We start from the raw sequence: 17,653 nt of genomic DNA, 5'->3' as shown, positions 1-17,653 counted from the left end.
TTTTTTTTTTTTTTTTTTTTTACAAAATTGGTAGTTGAAAAGGGAGAGCGAGAAGCAAAGCTTATGGGGAGTTGCTCTCCCTTAAGGATTTTTTTTTTTTTTTTTTACATGTTAGTATGGTACATACACATCTACACACATATATACACACATACATGCATACACATATATACACACACACAATGACATGCGTCACGACGTCCGCTAACTCCGACCTCACGTAGAAATCGGGGGCACGAGCGAGCATCGCAACTTGTGGGGGTCAGGTGAGAGGTCAGGTCGATTGTTGACGGGACGATAATTGCTTAATGCGCAGATCTGGGTCACCGTGACCTGGTGGAATAGAAAAAAAAAGAGCGGCAGACTTGGGCTGTGCATGACAGTTTCTCCATGAAATTGACCTGAAGTGTTCAATATACTAGTACTTATAGATTAAAGACTTTTTTAAGTATCGTTTGAATTATGATAAACATTTTGTCTTAGGTAAATCCTTTTCCAGTTTATTCCATGTGTTAACACCTATAATAGATAGGCATTGGCTTTTTTTGGTTGTTCTGTATTGAGTTTTAAAGAAGTCGTTTGTTTGCCTAGTCGCATAGCGAGTTTCGTAAGTTGAGTAAAATTTCAATATGTTTTGATTCATGTGTTTATTGTAGATTTGGTGCATAACAATGGCAGTTTTGTACTTTATTAAGTCATTGAATTTGAGTAGATTTAGTTTTTTAAATAAATTACTTGTATGTTCCAAACGACCTACATTGCAGATTATACGCAGTGCCCTTTTTTGAGAGGTAATTATGCGTTGAAGATTAGTTTGATAAGTATTACCCCAAATTTCTGAACAATAGTTTAAGTATGGTAGTAGTAGACTACAATAAATGGTACGTAGGGTATTTTCATTGAGGATATTTCTCATTTTATGCATAATTCCTAAAGTTTTGGATATCTTATTTATCACGTGATTTATATGATGTTTCCAATTAAGTTGATCGTCTAAATACACGCCTAGGAATTTACTGACGGACGCTTTTTCAATAATTTCGTTGTTTATTTTGATCGGCTTAGTACTTTCATTATTTTTGTAGAAAAGCAGGTAGTTAGTTTTTGATACGTTTAAGGATAGCTTATTGGCTGAAAACCAGTTGGATAGTTGACATAATCCTTCATTAATTGTCTTGATCAGTTTGTCGGAATTTGTATCGGAGCATAGAATGGTGGTATCGTCGGCGAACAGTATAAATTTCATAAGGTTGGATACATTTGTAATGTCATTAATGTATAGTAAGAATAGTTTGGGTCCTAGAACTGAACCTTGAGGTACTCCGCATGTAACTGGTAGAATGTGTGATCTTTCTTCCTCAATGGCCACATATTGTTTCCTGTTTTTTAGATAACTTTTTAACCAGTCTTAGCCCATAGTATTCGGCCTTTCGAATTAGGATTTCATGATTTACTGTGTCAAATGCCTTTTTAAGATCAATAAATATGCCGGCTGTCTTTTTCTTTTGTTCTATATTGTTAGTTATCTCTTCAATTAATTCCATTACTGCTGTAGACGTTGAAAGATTTCGTTGAAATCCATATTGACTATGGTAAATGACGTCATTTTTTTTTAGAAATGAGTCAAGGCGAATTGTGAATAACTTCAAGAATTTTGGAAATCTGTGGTAATAGTGAAATTGGTCTATAGTTATTATAACTTGATTTGTCGGCTGATTTGAATATCGGTATTACTTTTGCTATTTTCATTGCATCTGGAAATATCCCTTGTTCAAATGATTTATTGCATATTGTCAGAAAATGATCTTTGATGATAGGCATAATTTGTTTTATGAGGTTCATATCGATTCCTGTGCAATCGAGTGATTTCTTGTTCTGCATTGATTTTACTGTGTTCATAAGTTCGTTTTCCGTAACGGGTTTTAAAAACAGTGTTATTTACTCGGTGTTTCAAAAATGTCTCGTAAGTTTGATGTGTTGTCTTTATTTGTTTCGCGAAAGGGGTGGTTTTGTGTCCGAAAGGGGTGGTTTTAGTACATCTTGTTTTTATTCTAAAATAGCCTCAACCTAATATCACCTAACCTAGCCTAAAATAACCCCACCTAACATCACCTATCCTAGCCTAGCCTAGCTTAATTTCACCAAAAATAACCTCACCTAACATCACTTAATCTAACCTTGCCTTGCCTAACCTAACATAGCCAAGCCCAACCTAACCTAAAATAACCTCACCTAACATAACCTAGTAGTGGTAGTAGTGGTGGTATTGGTGGTAGAGGTGGTGATAGTGGTAGTGGTAGTGGTGGTGGTCGTGGCGATGGTAGTGGAGGTGGTAGTGGTGGCGGTGATACTGGTAGTGGTGTTCGTAGCGGTGGTGGTAGTGCTTGTGTTGATGTTGGTAGTGGTAGTAGTGGTAGTGGTGGTGGTGATAGTGGTGGTGGTAGGGGAGGTAGTGGTGTTTTCTGGTGGAGATAATGGTGGTGTTAGTGGTGCTGGTAGTGGTAGTGGTGATAGTAGTGGTGGTAGTTGTAGTTGTGGTGGTAGTGGTGGTGGTTTGTGGTGGTGGTACTGGTGGTGGAAGTGTTAGTAGTGGTGTTAGTGGAGGTGGTAGTGGTGGTAGTAGTGGTGGTCGTGGTAGTAGTGGTCGTGGTGCCGGTGGTTGTAGTTCTGGTAGTGGTAGTGGTGGTGTTCTTAGTGGTGGTGGTGGTAGTGATGGTGTTAGTGGTGGTGGTATTGGTAGTGGTGGTAGTAGTGGTGGTGGTAGTAGTGGTGGTAGTGGTGGCGATATTAGTGGTGGTAGTTGTGGTGGTTATGGTAGTAATGGTGGTAGTGGTAGTAGTGGTGGTTGTAGAGGGTAGTAGTGGTGGGAGTAGTGGTGGTTGTAGTGGTAGTAGTTGTGGTGGTAGCGGTAGTAATGGTGTGTAGTGGTAGTGGCATTACTGGTGGTTGTAGTGGTGGTGGTGATTTTGTCTTTGGTTGTGATGACCTTGGTGACTTGATGGTGGTATTGATTGCGGTGGCGATGGTATTTGTAGGGAGCATTGGCAGAAATAGTAATATCAACATCATGGTATTTCGATAGTAATGATACCAATAGTGGTGGTATTGGTAGCAATGGTTGTGGTACTGTTGGAGACGATGGTATGGTATTTATGGCGGATTAGTGATGATGGTGGTGGTAGTAATGATGGCGACACTGACATGGAACACGTCAATGGACAAAGAGAATATCGCGATGGTGTTTCCTACTCCGCTTACGTCAACCTGTCAGAATGTCTCAGCATATATATACATACATATATATATATATATATATATATATATATATATATACAAAGTTTGAGTTGTGGGCATTCACTTAAACCATTTAAGCATCTACCGGAGTTAGTTTGTTTCCTTTTCAACAAAGACGGTGCGCTTTGCAATGACGAGTACATTGGACACACAACTCAAACTTTGTCTCAAAGGCTTACTTTTCATATGCAGAATGGTGCAATAAAATCGCACATTTCTAAAATTCATAAGATGAATATTTCGCGGGAAGTTTTGAATAGCAGTAAATCGATTTTAGCAAAGAACACCAAAAAGAGAAAATTAAAATGTATGGAAGCTGTATTAATAAAGAATCACCTACCAGCAATTAATATACAATTAAATATGTGTGGAACCCACGGGGCGCCAAGAAGAATTTAAACAAAAAGTACTTATCCTAGTTCATTTTGTATACATTGTATATATGATCACGATTTGTAGATTTAAAAATTAAAATTACCAGAATATGCCTAAAGCATAGGCGAAACGTTGTAAATAATGAATTTGTTTTTATTTCCAAAATCACTATGGTTCCATTTGGTGATATTGTGTTCTCCCTTCCTACTACAGAAAGGAAAATAGCGAGAAGGATAGAAAGTTTAAGGAAGAATATTTCCAGTGCTGAGTATGCTGTATTATTTAATAGAAAATGTCTCCAAGAACCTGGAAGAAAGTATACTCGACGTTCGTCAATTCATTCCGACGTTTCGAACCCTGACCGGGGTTCGTCTTCAGGGTAATACAGTGGTAGCCATAGGAAATGTACATAAATAGGGGATACCTGGTGCACTGAGACAGGTCTTCTTCTTGTTCCAATTTCTTTGTTCTGTGACGATGCATGCTACGCGTGACATTTGTTCCAGGGAGTGCATTGTGGTGCGGGCCCATCGGTAGCGGGTCGAGTTATCACAGCCATCACTGTATTTCTTTATTTATTCTTTTTTTTTTATGGTAAACTGTGAATGTTTTTAAGGTAGCATTGCACATTTTGTATTATAGTTTGATTAATATTTTTTTTTTTTTTTTTTGTGTTTTTTGGTATGTTCTACCGGTGTTTGAGTTTAACGGTTACTGGGAAGACCTGTCCCAGTGCACCAGGTCAGGGTTCGAAACGTCGGAATAAATTGACGAACGTCGAGTCCAGCGTATACTTTCTTCCATAAAATGGTTCCTGGACTCCAGCTATTTTCGTATATATATATATATATATATAATATATATGTATATATATATATGTACATATATGTATGTATATATATGTATATATATATGTATATATATATATATATATATATAATGTAAGCGGAGTAGGAAATGTAGGAGTCTTGGTCTTGAGTTTATTCCTGACTAGTTTTGCAGGTATGCATACTTGCGAAACTAGTCAGGAATAAATTCAAGACTAAGATTCCTGTGTTTCCTACTCCGCTTGCGTCAACCTGTCAGAATGTCTCAGCATATATATATATGTATATGTGTATATATATATATATATAAATATATATATATATATATATATATATGTATATATATATGTATATATATATATATGTATATATATATGTATATATATGTATATATATATATGTATATATATATATATGTGTGTATATATATATATATATATATGTGTGTGTGTATATATATATATATATATATATGTATATATATATATGTATATATATATATGTATATGTGTATATATATATATATATAAATATATATATATATATATATATATATATGAAGAGCCGCGTGCTGTAGGGGCTCAAGCGCCAAATTAGGAATTCCGAGTAATTAAGCGTTAAAGTATGGGTACATATTACGGACATTATTTACGCGTAAAAATCAAACTGTAATATATCATTTGAAAGCTTTCGAACAGATCTTTTTTGCTATGTGTTTTTCATTATTTTTTGTTGCATATTATTATTGAAATATGCAAATTTATGCACACCTATGTACGATTCCCAATATGTGTGGCATGTAAATATTCAAAATGGAATGTAAATACATGTATGAAATATGTAATATAGTATGAATATCATTATCCATTGTAATTATTTTTTTAAATTACGGTTTTTTTTTTTTTACCAGACAGAGACAAATCGCAATAAATACATGCAATTCACACAATATTAGTCACATTCACCATTCCAGGGAAGATGTGCCCACGTAACTTGAATAAGGGGGGGGGGATTAGTAATCGAGGATGTCGTCCGGCCCCTCATGCACGTCTACCTCACTCTCCCTTCCTTCCTGTGACTCAAAGAGGTCGTTGTAAAATGACCTGTATTCACCAGGAACAAACTTCAGAAGATCCTTTAAATCAGATGCCTTATCCTTGGTGAGAGGAACACCACGGGGGTACTTCAGGGGCAGGTCAACGTTGCTTGGCGGGGGCGTGACAGTATAACTAATACCTCGGAGAACGTGATTGGCCGGGCGAGTGGGTGTGCCTGAATATGGACCGCTCATTGGCCGAGCACTTGAGCCCCAATGCACCGCTACCGACAAAGTCCTCTGCTCAAAAAAGAGGTTTCAGTATGCAACTCTAACCCCGCGATACAGTGGGAATAATGTTGAGATTCCTATCCCAGTCTATTGCCCCATGATCTAGAAGAGATGGAGCACCCAGAACATGCAAAAACCTGAAATCGCGGAAACTGGCGCTTGAGCCCCTACAGCACGCGGCTCTTCATATGCAGGCGGCGACTCAGCGGGCGGTCCGGGACGCGATTTTTTTTTTCCCCACGAAACTTCCGGACTCAATTGCATACATCCAATCAGAGCGCACCTGACACTCAAAAGGATTACAAAGGCGGAGCATGCTGACAGGATACCTTTTGGTCCATATCTAGGTCGGATGCGAAAAAAATCACAATAATAATAAAACAATAAACAAAATATAATAATGTAAATAACAAATAAAATACACAAATAAATGCATAGGTATAGTTACAAAGGATTACAAAGGCGGAGCATGCCGACAGGAGACCTTTTGATCCATATCTAGGTCGGATGCAACAAAAATAATAAAATAAATAAAAGTTATGATAATGTAAATAACAAATAAAATACATAAATAAATGCATAGGTATAGTTAAAATAATAAACAAACATGTAAATAGTAAATGATAATAAATTGAATTATAACTAATGATAAATGAAAATCAGGGGCCGTATACACAAAACTTGTTAGCACTAACAAATAGCTGTTAAGGGTAACAAATTCCTGTTAAGGCTAACATTTAGCTGTTAAGCACTAACAGTGATACAGAAAACTTGTTAGGGCCTTAAAAGTACTGTTAAGATAAAAGTGCTGAGGAGGACTATTAAGCTCTTAACAAGTTCCTGTTAGTAGAGAAGATGGCGGAGCAACAACAACTAAAAAGATGACTGCGAGTTTATCGACAGCGACGGGACATATTTAACGAGTACAATGACGACGAACTCATCAAACGCTTCAGAATGAACCGTGCTGGTATAATAAAAATGGCTGATTTAGTGAGGGACAAACTTCAATCCCGAACAGAACGGAATCGACCACTGAGTCCTGAGACGAAGGTGGCAATTACCCTATGATATTTAGCCACAGGTAAAATGCAGCAGTGACGAATTTGGGACCTCGCAAGCATCAATCAGCCGTGTCATTACTCAAACAATTGATGCACTATCAGAACCAGATATTGTAACTCAGTTTGTAAAATTCCTATTGACTCGCCAAGAAGTGCTAGTAAAACAAGCAGAGTTCATGGAAAACTGTAGGTTTCCCGGTGTTGTGGGTACCATAGATGGCACAAACATTAGAATTGGGGCTCCAAGTGTCGATGAACATTTATATGTAAACAGAAAACAATACTATAGCATCAACGTGCTTTGTCATGCCTCCCTCTTATCCTTGTGGTTTAAACTTGGCTTGAATCGCCCATTTATTATTATTTTTTCTCCATAATCACGTTGATCAAGAGGGGTGTTTCCTCTTGTGACCAGTTTGGCTTCCTTTTCTTTTTCTGTGTTTCTTCTGCCATGTCTATGTCCTCTGAAATTATTGTTGAGTCTTCTGTCGGATGATTTGTCTGTGGCACGGCCGCCTGTACAATGCGCCTTCGTCCAAAAATATCTGTCGTTGGTTAATAAGTACTTCTAAAAACCCATACATACGATATCTATGTGCTATCATGATACTTAAATAATAAATTGTGAACAACTGCATTAATAACACTGTTTTATGTGTGCAATTTTTGATAATACGTCCATTTACATGTTCATAAGCTGCTAACTTCAGCGCTGTTTAGCGGTACTTGACAAACAACTGTTTGCTAGCTAACAGTTGTTAGTTAACCATTGGTGTATAACTTTTAGTGGTTTTCTGTTAGCTAGCAGAGATTGTTAAGGCTAACAAAAAAGTTTTGTGTATACGGCCCCAGACAGACAAATGATAACAAAACAAAAACAAATAATATAAGATAAATTATAATCATTACAGGATCTTATTTAGGTGTTTATCTAAATGATTCTTAAAGCTTCGAACTGAACTACATTGCACTACCTGTGCAGGAAGTTTATTCCATTAACCACACGGTTGGCAAAGTTGTTTCTACCTACTTCCAAATTGAATCTATTTCCGGACAGTTTGAGACCATTGTTTCTTGTCTGATTCTCATTCAATGTGAAAATTTGGTCACTTTTGATGTTGTCAATTCCCTTTAAAATCTTAAAGACCTGTATCAAGTCACCTCTGAGTCTACGCTTTTTTTAGGGAAAACAGATTCATGTGCTTTAGTCGATTTTCGTATGATTTATTTTTGATATTTGAAATCAGTTTTGTGGCTCGCCGTTGTACTTTTTCCAGTCTGTCAATGTCTTTAATGAGATTCGGTGACCATACGGAAACAGCATATTCCAAATGTGGACGAACTAACGATTTATATAGCTTGTTAATGAGTGATGGACTTTTGAAATCAAAAGATCGCGCAATCAGTCCCAGAATCTTATTTGCTTTCTCAGAGGCTGAAATACATTGCTTGGATGATTTGAGGTCGTTACTGATAATTACGCCGAGATCTTTTTCACTATCCACTTTTGTTAACGAATTTCCAAATAACTTGTAATCGTACTTACTGTTATTTTTACCTATGTGCATTACCTTGCATTTATTTGTGTTAAATTTCATTAGCCACTTTTCAGACCATTGCTGTAATTGATCTAAATCTTCTTGAATATCTTATTGGTTTGAGTGATCATTTGCCACTCCGCACAGTTTTGTATCATCAGCAAATTTGGAAACAGTAGATTTTAGTCCATGGTCTATATCATTTATATATACTATGAATAGAAGTGGCCCAAGAACGGAGCCCTGAGGAACTCCACTTGCAACACTTTTCCATCCAGAAGTTTTTCCATTTAAAACAACTCTGTTTTCGACCATTCAACCAATTACTAGTCCAACCTAATAGGCTACCACTTATTCCATGCAAAGCTAGTTTAGTAAGTAGTCTTTCGTGTGGGACGGTATCAAAAGCTTTTGCAAAGTCTAGATATATCAAATCTATATTGTTTCTTTTGTCATAATTCGAGATAACTGTGTTGTAGAATTCGAGTAAGTTAGTCACGCAAGAACGTTTCCGTCTGAAACCATGCTGGCTATCATTTATCAAACGGTTACTTTCTAAATGATGTTCGATAGCATCTCTGATGATAGTTTCCATTATTTTTCCTACGATTGAAGTCAAACTTATAGGCCTATAGTTATTTGGTTTCTTTTTGTCACCTTTTTTGAATATGGGAGTAACGTTAGCTAGCTTCCATTCTCTTGGGACATCTCCGGATATGATGGATTTCTTGAAAATAATTTCTAATGGAACAACAATCTCATTTTTCATTTCCTTTAAGATTCTTGGATGCCAACCGTCAGGCCCTGGTGTTTTATTAACTTTGAGTTTGTCTATACACCTTTTAATTTTTTCTTTTGTTATATTTACCGTAGTGAGTAAGTTTACCCTAGACTTTTCACAGGTTTCAGTTTGGAGTTCACTTTGAGGTGTTTCGTTTACGAATACCGAGCTAAAATAATTGTTTACGATATTGCACATTCCTTCATTTGAATATTCAAGTTGACCGTCAGCAGATAATAGTGGACCAATGTGATTCCTAACAACTTTTTTTTATCTTTTATGTAACTATAGAATTCTTTGGGATTCTCTTTGGATTTATCAGCGATGTTTATTTCGTATTGTCGTTTTCTTTTTCTTATTGTCTTTTTTAAATCTCTCTGTATTGATACATAACTTTCATAGTCATTAGATGCACCCGAGCACTTATATTTCTTATAAGCCTGTCTCTTTTTAGCAATACTTTTTTTCAGTTTCTTTGTCGAGCCACTTTGGGCGAGCCTGATTTGGGGGACGTCTGTCCTTAAAAGGAATGTAAGTTTGAATAATCTTAGTGAGCGTATTTAGAAATATTTCCAACATCTGATCAACAGGCCTTTCGTTTAATTTTACCTCCCAATCTGTAAGCTGAAGCTCCTGACGTAGTCCTATGAACTGAGCTTTACTGAAATCGGGTATTTTAGAAGCACAAGTATCTATTCTAAAATTGTTTAGGAGTTTGAATCTGACTAAGTTGTGATCGCTATTTGCAACAGATTCACCGACTTCTACATCACTTACCATGCTTTCGCGGCTAGTGATCAAAAGATCGAGTAAGTTTCCATATCTTGTGGGCTCTTTTACATGCTGAATTAAGTAATTGTCACCAAGAAAATCAATCAAGCGATTACCTATATGGCCATGTTCAAGGGTCATCCAATCAATGTCAGTAAAATTGAATTCACCCTTTATCAATAAATCCCGGTTGCAGAAACTAGACAGTTCTTGAAATAGCAGTTTGTCGTCTGCTAATGATAATGTCTTTGGCCTATATATTACACCTATATTCATTTTTTGTCCATTTGTTTGGGTTAACTCAACCCACAAACTATCATATGCATCCTGTTTCACTTTCTCTAAAACACAAGCATGGACATTGTTTTTAACGTACAATAGAACACCCCCACCTTTCTTGTGGTTTCTATCCTGATGAAAGTGTTTAAATCCCGCAATATTAAATTCAGCTTCGAACTCTGTACCATTTAACCATGTCTCAGTTATTCCTATCATATCAAGATTTTCGCTTTTGACATACGCCTGTATTTATTGAAATTTGTTCCTAATACTACGAGCATTAAAGTACATCGTTTTAAGAAACTCGTGATTATTTCTTTTTGACACATTTTGAGTTTCAATATCATGTCTTATATTATCATTTTGTTTTTTATTTATACCTTGCTCTATATTATTATCATTTGGTCCTTCATTGACATTCAATGCCTCATTAACATTTCCCCAATCAAAATTAACATTTCCCCCATCACGGACATCTGGTCGATCACGGTCATCCGATCTATTTTGTACATTTTGTCCCCCTACGTCACCGTGATTCACGCCGGCCTCCCATTGTTCAGTGACATTATGTCCGGCATCCCTTTCTAAAATTATATTTTGTCCTCCAGTGACATTATATCCTACCGTGATATTTTTTTCTCCACTATAATTACATCCCAACGTGATCTTTTGTCTTCCACTGTCATTACATCCTATCTTGATATTTTGGCCTTCATTGACATTCTGTCCGGTATCCCTTCCTAAAACTATATTTTGGCCTTCACTGACATTATATCCTACCGTGATATTTTCTCCTCCATTATCATCACATCCTATCGTGATATTTTGTTCTCCACTATCATTATTTCCCATCGTGATCTTTTGTCCTCCACTGTCATTACATCCCATTGTGACATTCTGTCCTATGACATTACATCCTGATGTGACATTTCGTCCTCTAGCGACATTACATCCTATCATGATATTTTGGCCTTCATTGACATTCTGTCCGGTATCCCTTCCTAAAATTATATTTTGGCCTTCACTGACATTATATCCTACCGTGATATTTTCTCCATTATCATTACATCCTATCGTGATATTTTGTTCTCCACTATCATTACTTCCCATCGTGATCTTTTGTCCTCCACTGTCATTACCTCTCGTACGCCAGGCATCATACGCGCGCACGTGGTATTTGTTTCGCTTTATAGCAGAATTTAAAAAAAAAAATCATGTGCAGAATTATCATATCATTCCCCTTTATGACTAACTACCTACGTAATTATGGATAAACGGTTTTTAGTCACTTGGAGAGCGTTCTTTCGAATGTTTCTATAGTAGCGTCACCTTGTTGCCATGCTAGGGCGTGAAAGTTTGGGTTGTACACGACGTCCGTTCGGGATTTTCGTACTCACTTTGGTTGCTCATGCCAAACGTATTTCTACAACACACATAGAAATGTATAAATAGCGTGATATATCGTGAGACTTGCGGACACCAATATGAACTTATTTGCATACAGCCAATCCGAACGCACCTGACTGACTCGTACGTTCACTCAACTTGAGATTCAAAACATTGAAAATGGCGGTGCCTAATAACTTTCGATTGTGTTCACATTCTGATCGCCCTGTTATTGATTCTAAACTACAACTTTGGTTAGCGGTAAGTTTGAAAAGAAGAAGTAAAACACATAGAACATTTTGACCTGAAACAGTGGAAAGAACTGGACAAATCTTGGAAAAAAATAATAATTTGTTGAAGCATAGTCTAGAGCAGGGGTTCTCAGCCTTGCTTGGCTCATGCACCCCTTACACCCATTTGCCAGAATGTCATTCCCCCCTCCTTTCCAAGATTGCCTGTTGCAAAAGGTGCATTCTAAATAATATGCAGGTATTATCGCACAGCGTAACACTTTTCTAATCCTAAGATTAACCTGGGTCAGCACAGGTGTAATTCCAGCCCAGGTGACGTCCAGACAGATAGGCCAGAGCCTACATTTGCTTTCCTCACACCGTAAACTTACTGAGGTCACAATTCACCCCTAGAAAACCCAGAATTCCCCCCTGGGGATGAATTTCACCCCTAATGAGAACCCCTGGTCTAGAGTCTATACCGTATCGATGGTCTTTTCCTCGATCATACACCAAGCCCCCCCTAAGTAATAGTGCTTACTAGGCCTACTAGAAGCTGTGCCATAATAGAGTGCTGGTTTTTATGCCATAGTATAGCTGATGCTATGATGGTTAGAAGATTTTAATTTAAATAATTCTGAACTTTTAAATAAGGAATCATAAATCTCTTTCAGTAATTCCAGTCATGCAAGACGTACATCAGATGACGTCATTTATTGATGTAATGCATAGAAATTTACTGAACAACTGTTGGGAATTTTTTGGAGGTCATTTTTCAGAAAATTCCAAATACACAAAATTAAGATACCAATAAATTTTGATCCAAAGATATTTGAAATACTCCGATAAAAGCACGCTGCAGGCTACTTTACTAAGAAATGATGACGAAGTGACAATTGCACATTAAAATTCCCGGTATATTTCCTGGTTCAGCTTCTTTAATCTTATGATTTTCTTTTTCATTACAGGGATTATTGCCTGAGAGCTATGAGCATCACATTTGTAAAGTAGAAATTGTTGGGAAAGAAGTGAACGTTACTCTGAGATTGTCCGTTTCGACTAAAGAAGGGGCCAAACAGTGGTTGGAATCCATGCAGAAATCTTCTCTCATGACTTTTCGAGTGGAAAGATCTTATAACTGTTCTGGTGTAAAGGTTGCTTACAAGGTGTGTATACTCTGAATTTTGGTCCGTATTGACATTCAGTTAAGTAAAAAGAAGCGCTATAACAATTATTGTACTGTGCAGCGGCTGTCACTGCCAGGTGAAGCACTTTCCTAAAATTTGTGATTCCTAGTTCGACGAACAGATGGCCAAATTTCCAAGGTAAAAAGAAAATGCTGCGGTGTACTTATTCAAACATTTCCAGACTTTGAACATTCAGTCAATGACATATTATGCCATGCCCTGCATTGCTTACATTTGAGTCGCATATTATTATTTCAGAGGCTACGACTCCCAGCAACGCTTTACAGCTTGCTCTCTCGTCTCGTCACTTTATTTATCTGATGAATGTGAACGTGTTTTAATCTCTGCCATATGTGTCTGATGCGTTCATGGTCTTGCCAGATTTTAATTCAAAGTACTAAAAATGAACTTCATTGCATTCTTCTTCAGACTGATTTTCACTGCCAACACAATACTATACAAAGCCAAGGACTGCAACATCTGATTGCCACCGGGGGTCAAAGAACACCAATTGTCCAGCAGGTCTGAGTATCGTTGTTAAAGTCAGTACCTTCGAAAAATCTGATGGGATAAAAAGGAAGTGCAGGTACTTAGTGTTTAATCTTTTTCTCATCCTGAGTATATCATGTATTGTGCAACTTCTCATATTAATTTAAGAACCAAAACACTTGGAAATAATTATAAAAATTTCTTAAAAATGAGAGATATATTTCTTTGTACATAACCCATGGCCATGGCTGAGGCCAAAGAGACATTCAGGCACAGTGTTGTTGGCTGTTTCAGGCAAGGAAAGAGCAAGAGGTACTGACAGTACAACACTGAATGGCTTCAGTCTTGAAGTGTTTGCATACCTGGAAGTGCATACGGTGCAAAGACAATCAGATGCTTACAGTATTCTGCAGCTTGTGTCATTTTTCTTTTCTTTGTTCATAGGTCAGCGGATCCCCACATGCCTCATCATCCCATGGTTGTGAAATTGAAGTGCACCCATAATCACCCTATTCGAGCTGCAGACGCATTGAAGCATAGAGATGTGAGTGAAGAGGTGAAGCTGAAGTTCCTGGACCTATTCAGCAAGGGCTACACTCCTTCAAAAGCACTCGAACTGCACAAGTATGATCTTCAACTAGAGCATGGGGATAATTACATTTTTGTCTGTGCTGATAGAGCCATAACACCAGATTTGCAGTACTGTTACAGGTGAGTTCTGTATATTTTATAAGTGTTTGATATGGTGTGTTTCCTCAAGTGCAAGTGCGTGAATTTCATCTTCTGCCTACTTTGGGAAGGATGGAACGAAGAATCATGCTTGGCACATTATATTGCAATACTGTAACTGATATTTTTTCATTGAAAAGGTCTTGTAATGCAGTGGTAAATTGAAACTGACATTGAATAGGTAATACATTTGTAAATCAAAGGGAAATAAATAATCTGTCTAACACTGATATTTCTGGTATGGTATCAAATAGCTTCCAATACATAAGAAAAATATGGCATTCTACACCCTCTTGGAACAAGGTATCTTCACTGAATTCACGTAAGCATCTGTTGGATTATCCTCAGTACCAGGAGTAACGCACTTAGTCAGGGTTCAATTTTTGCAGGTTTTTGCTTGCCCGAGGTAACATAAAAACCTTGTGGGCAAGCAGAATATCTGAAAATGTGTCCTAAACTTGCCCAATGGGCAATAATACTTCTGGCTTATTCCTTCATTCTTGCTATTTGAGGGCAACCTCAGAATGGGCTAAGGCAAGATGGACCTCAACTTTGTTTGCCCTGTGGGCAACCAAGAAAAATGTCTAGAATTGAACCCTGTTAGTTACTATGAAAAATCGGCTATGTTGAGTGCTAAAAAATCCCCTACTTTTTCTTCAGGCTGTACTACCAGGCCTTCAAGAAAGAGTACGGCAAAGCCACGGGAGAATTTGTTCTGAAAGAGTTGGAGAAGAAAATCGAGGAAGGAACCCTTGGTGAAAACAGGATCAAACTCGCACTCATTGGACCAGAAAAGAAGCAAACAGCACTGGCAATAGTGACTCCATTAATGCAACGTGTACATAAACTTACTAAGCATTCAGGTGAATTGGTGTTCATCAATGCCTCTGGAAATATGGACAGGCAGGATGTCGTGTGTTTTTGCTGCTCACCCATAGCTGTGCTGGTGGACTTCCTCTAGGAGTGCTGATCACAACCAGTGAAAGTACTGAGACAGTAACTGAAGCGCTTGCCCTCTATAATTCACTGCTGGATAATTCTGCCTTTTTCGGGCGGGGTCCAAAGTTAGGGCCAGAACTATTCATGACTGATGATAACACTTCTGAAAGACAAGCGCTGAGTGCTATCTATCCTGAGGCTATGCTACTGCTATGTGCATTTCACCTGCTGCAAGCATTCTGGCATTTCCTATGGGAATTCAAAAATGGAGTGAGGAAGGAGGATAGACCCCATTTGTTCTCCTTGTTGAAAGACATGGTCTATTGCAGTTCTGTTGATGAACTTCAGGCCAAATTCGAGGCAATAGAGAATGATGAAATTTTGGCAAGGTACAAAAAAGTCCAAAAACACTTGGAGGATGTGTATGCCAGGAAATCGTCCTGGGCTGTGTGCTACCGTGATGACCTGAATGTCCGTAACAACAACACCAATAACTATGCTGAAGCTTCCATGCGGATCATGTAAGATCAGATTCTTGAGTGCACCAAAGTGTACAATGTGATCCAGCTTGTGGACTTTATTGTCACGAGGCTGGAGGCTTCCTATGAAAGACGCATTATTGATGTCTGCAACAACAGACTGGATAGAGTGTTGCAGTCGTGATTCCTTCCAAGTGTTGCTGCAGGATGTAAAATAAACCCAGACGAGATCGAGCAGGTTGACGAGGACCTCTACATGGTACCCAGTGAGACTGTGGGCTATGTGGTACATCTTGGACAGGGTGTGTGCTCTTGCAAGATAGGAATTACAGGTGAGACTTTCTTGTATTTGAGTTATGGCTGGCACTAGTAGACTGCCCAAGACAATTGAATGGGATACAGATGATAGATTTAACTGATTAGCTAACTAAGCTGACTGCTGGCAATAACTCCAGTTTCTAAGCTAATGAAGATCCAGCGTACATGTATCAGCCTTTCCAGCTTTAATCTCCTTACAGGAACATGTACACGGGATGTATTGACCTGTATGTGAACCTGTAAATTATTGCAAAATCATCTTCAAAATTGCACTGTGACACCATAGCACTAGCAATTGACAAAAATGCCAATGGGAGAGGTACATGTAGACAAATACCCCCCTGGCAGTATCCCAGTCTATCCCCTTTAATATGAGGTCTGTTTTCTTAATGGAAAAATCATAGGGGACCATTCAATTATCACATGTGCAAAATTATCTGGAATTTTTAATCCCCCCCCCCAACAATGTACAGGATAGTACATGCATCTACGCTTCTGAGCAGAACCCCCTCCCCTTCACTGCATTAGTAATACAGTACTTGAATGATCCTGACACTTACACCTTGACAATGAATATTAAACAAAATCTCTTATTATATTTTCATTTTGCATTACAGGTGGACCATGCAAGCATCAGTACCTAGTTATAAAGACGTACAATGCCCAGTCCTGTTGGAACTTCATTCCTGTCAATGATCCAGCAATGAGGATGCTTTTGTACAAAGTTGCAACTGGCTGTGCCAATGTCCCAGATGGATTGGTTTGTGTCACTTAATCACCAGCAGAAACCAACGGAACCTGAGAAGGTCACACAACCCATCATGCCCATGGAAACCAGTTCTGGGAATCCAAATGACCAAGAGATCGATCATGACAACCCACCAGTGCAGGATTGTGAGGAAAATCCACCAGGGGAGGATGACGCCCGCAGTTCCACTTCAAACACGTCAAATTCTGGTGGTGACAGCTGTGAAAATGATCCGATATTGAATGGACTGAACGAGGCATTTCAGGCAATTCAACGAAGGTACATGCAGGAGAAAGATTCTCTTGGGGAATCTGTAAAAACCTTCACCAAACAAGTGCAGAAACTTGCCTCAGGGACTGATACTGCCTTGGCTTCAGTGCTTCATTGTTTTGGATGATACTCAGGTGCTCCCAATGCCCATGGGAAAAGATAGAGAAAACATCTTGTGAGCACCAAGACAATTGGTGTGCAGCCTACTGCAACATCTCGTAGGAAGATGATAGGTGGTGGAAAGAGCCGTGTTGGTGCAGGCAGACCTACACGGAACAGTTTCAAGTACGTGAAGGGGCGATATACCCTTCAGTTCCCAAGTTATGCCCCGGCGCAAGGCTCCACACAACATTCGTGAATGTGTAAAAATTAACCAGAGTCTGGGTAAAACACACTCTTCCAAGTACAATTTGGCAGTATTGAACAAAAATCAGGTTGTTGTTGTTGTTGTCGTTCCCTAGATTGTCTGGCCGAGCAGTCCCGTCTCCCCAAGGAATGCCATAGCCGAAATTGGGTTTTCCCACAAATCCTTTATAGAGCGTATGTTGTGTTGTTTGCGTGCATGATTGTGTATAATGCAGTCTTCCATTATGTGTTGTATGGTATGGGGTGAAGTGTAACA

This window comes from Oratosquilla oratoria, unplaced genomic scaffold (genome assembly GCF_046742065.1).
Source record: "Oratosquilla oratoria isolate Oo_2021 unplaced genomic scaffold, ASM4674206v1 SCAFFOLD220, whole genome shotgun sequence".
NCBI lineage: Eukaryota > Metazoa > Arthropoda > Malacostraca > Stomatopoda > Squillidae > Oratosquilla > Oratosquilla oratoria.
Note: the sequence above shows the minus strand (reverse complement) of the source record.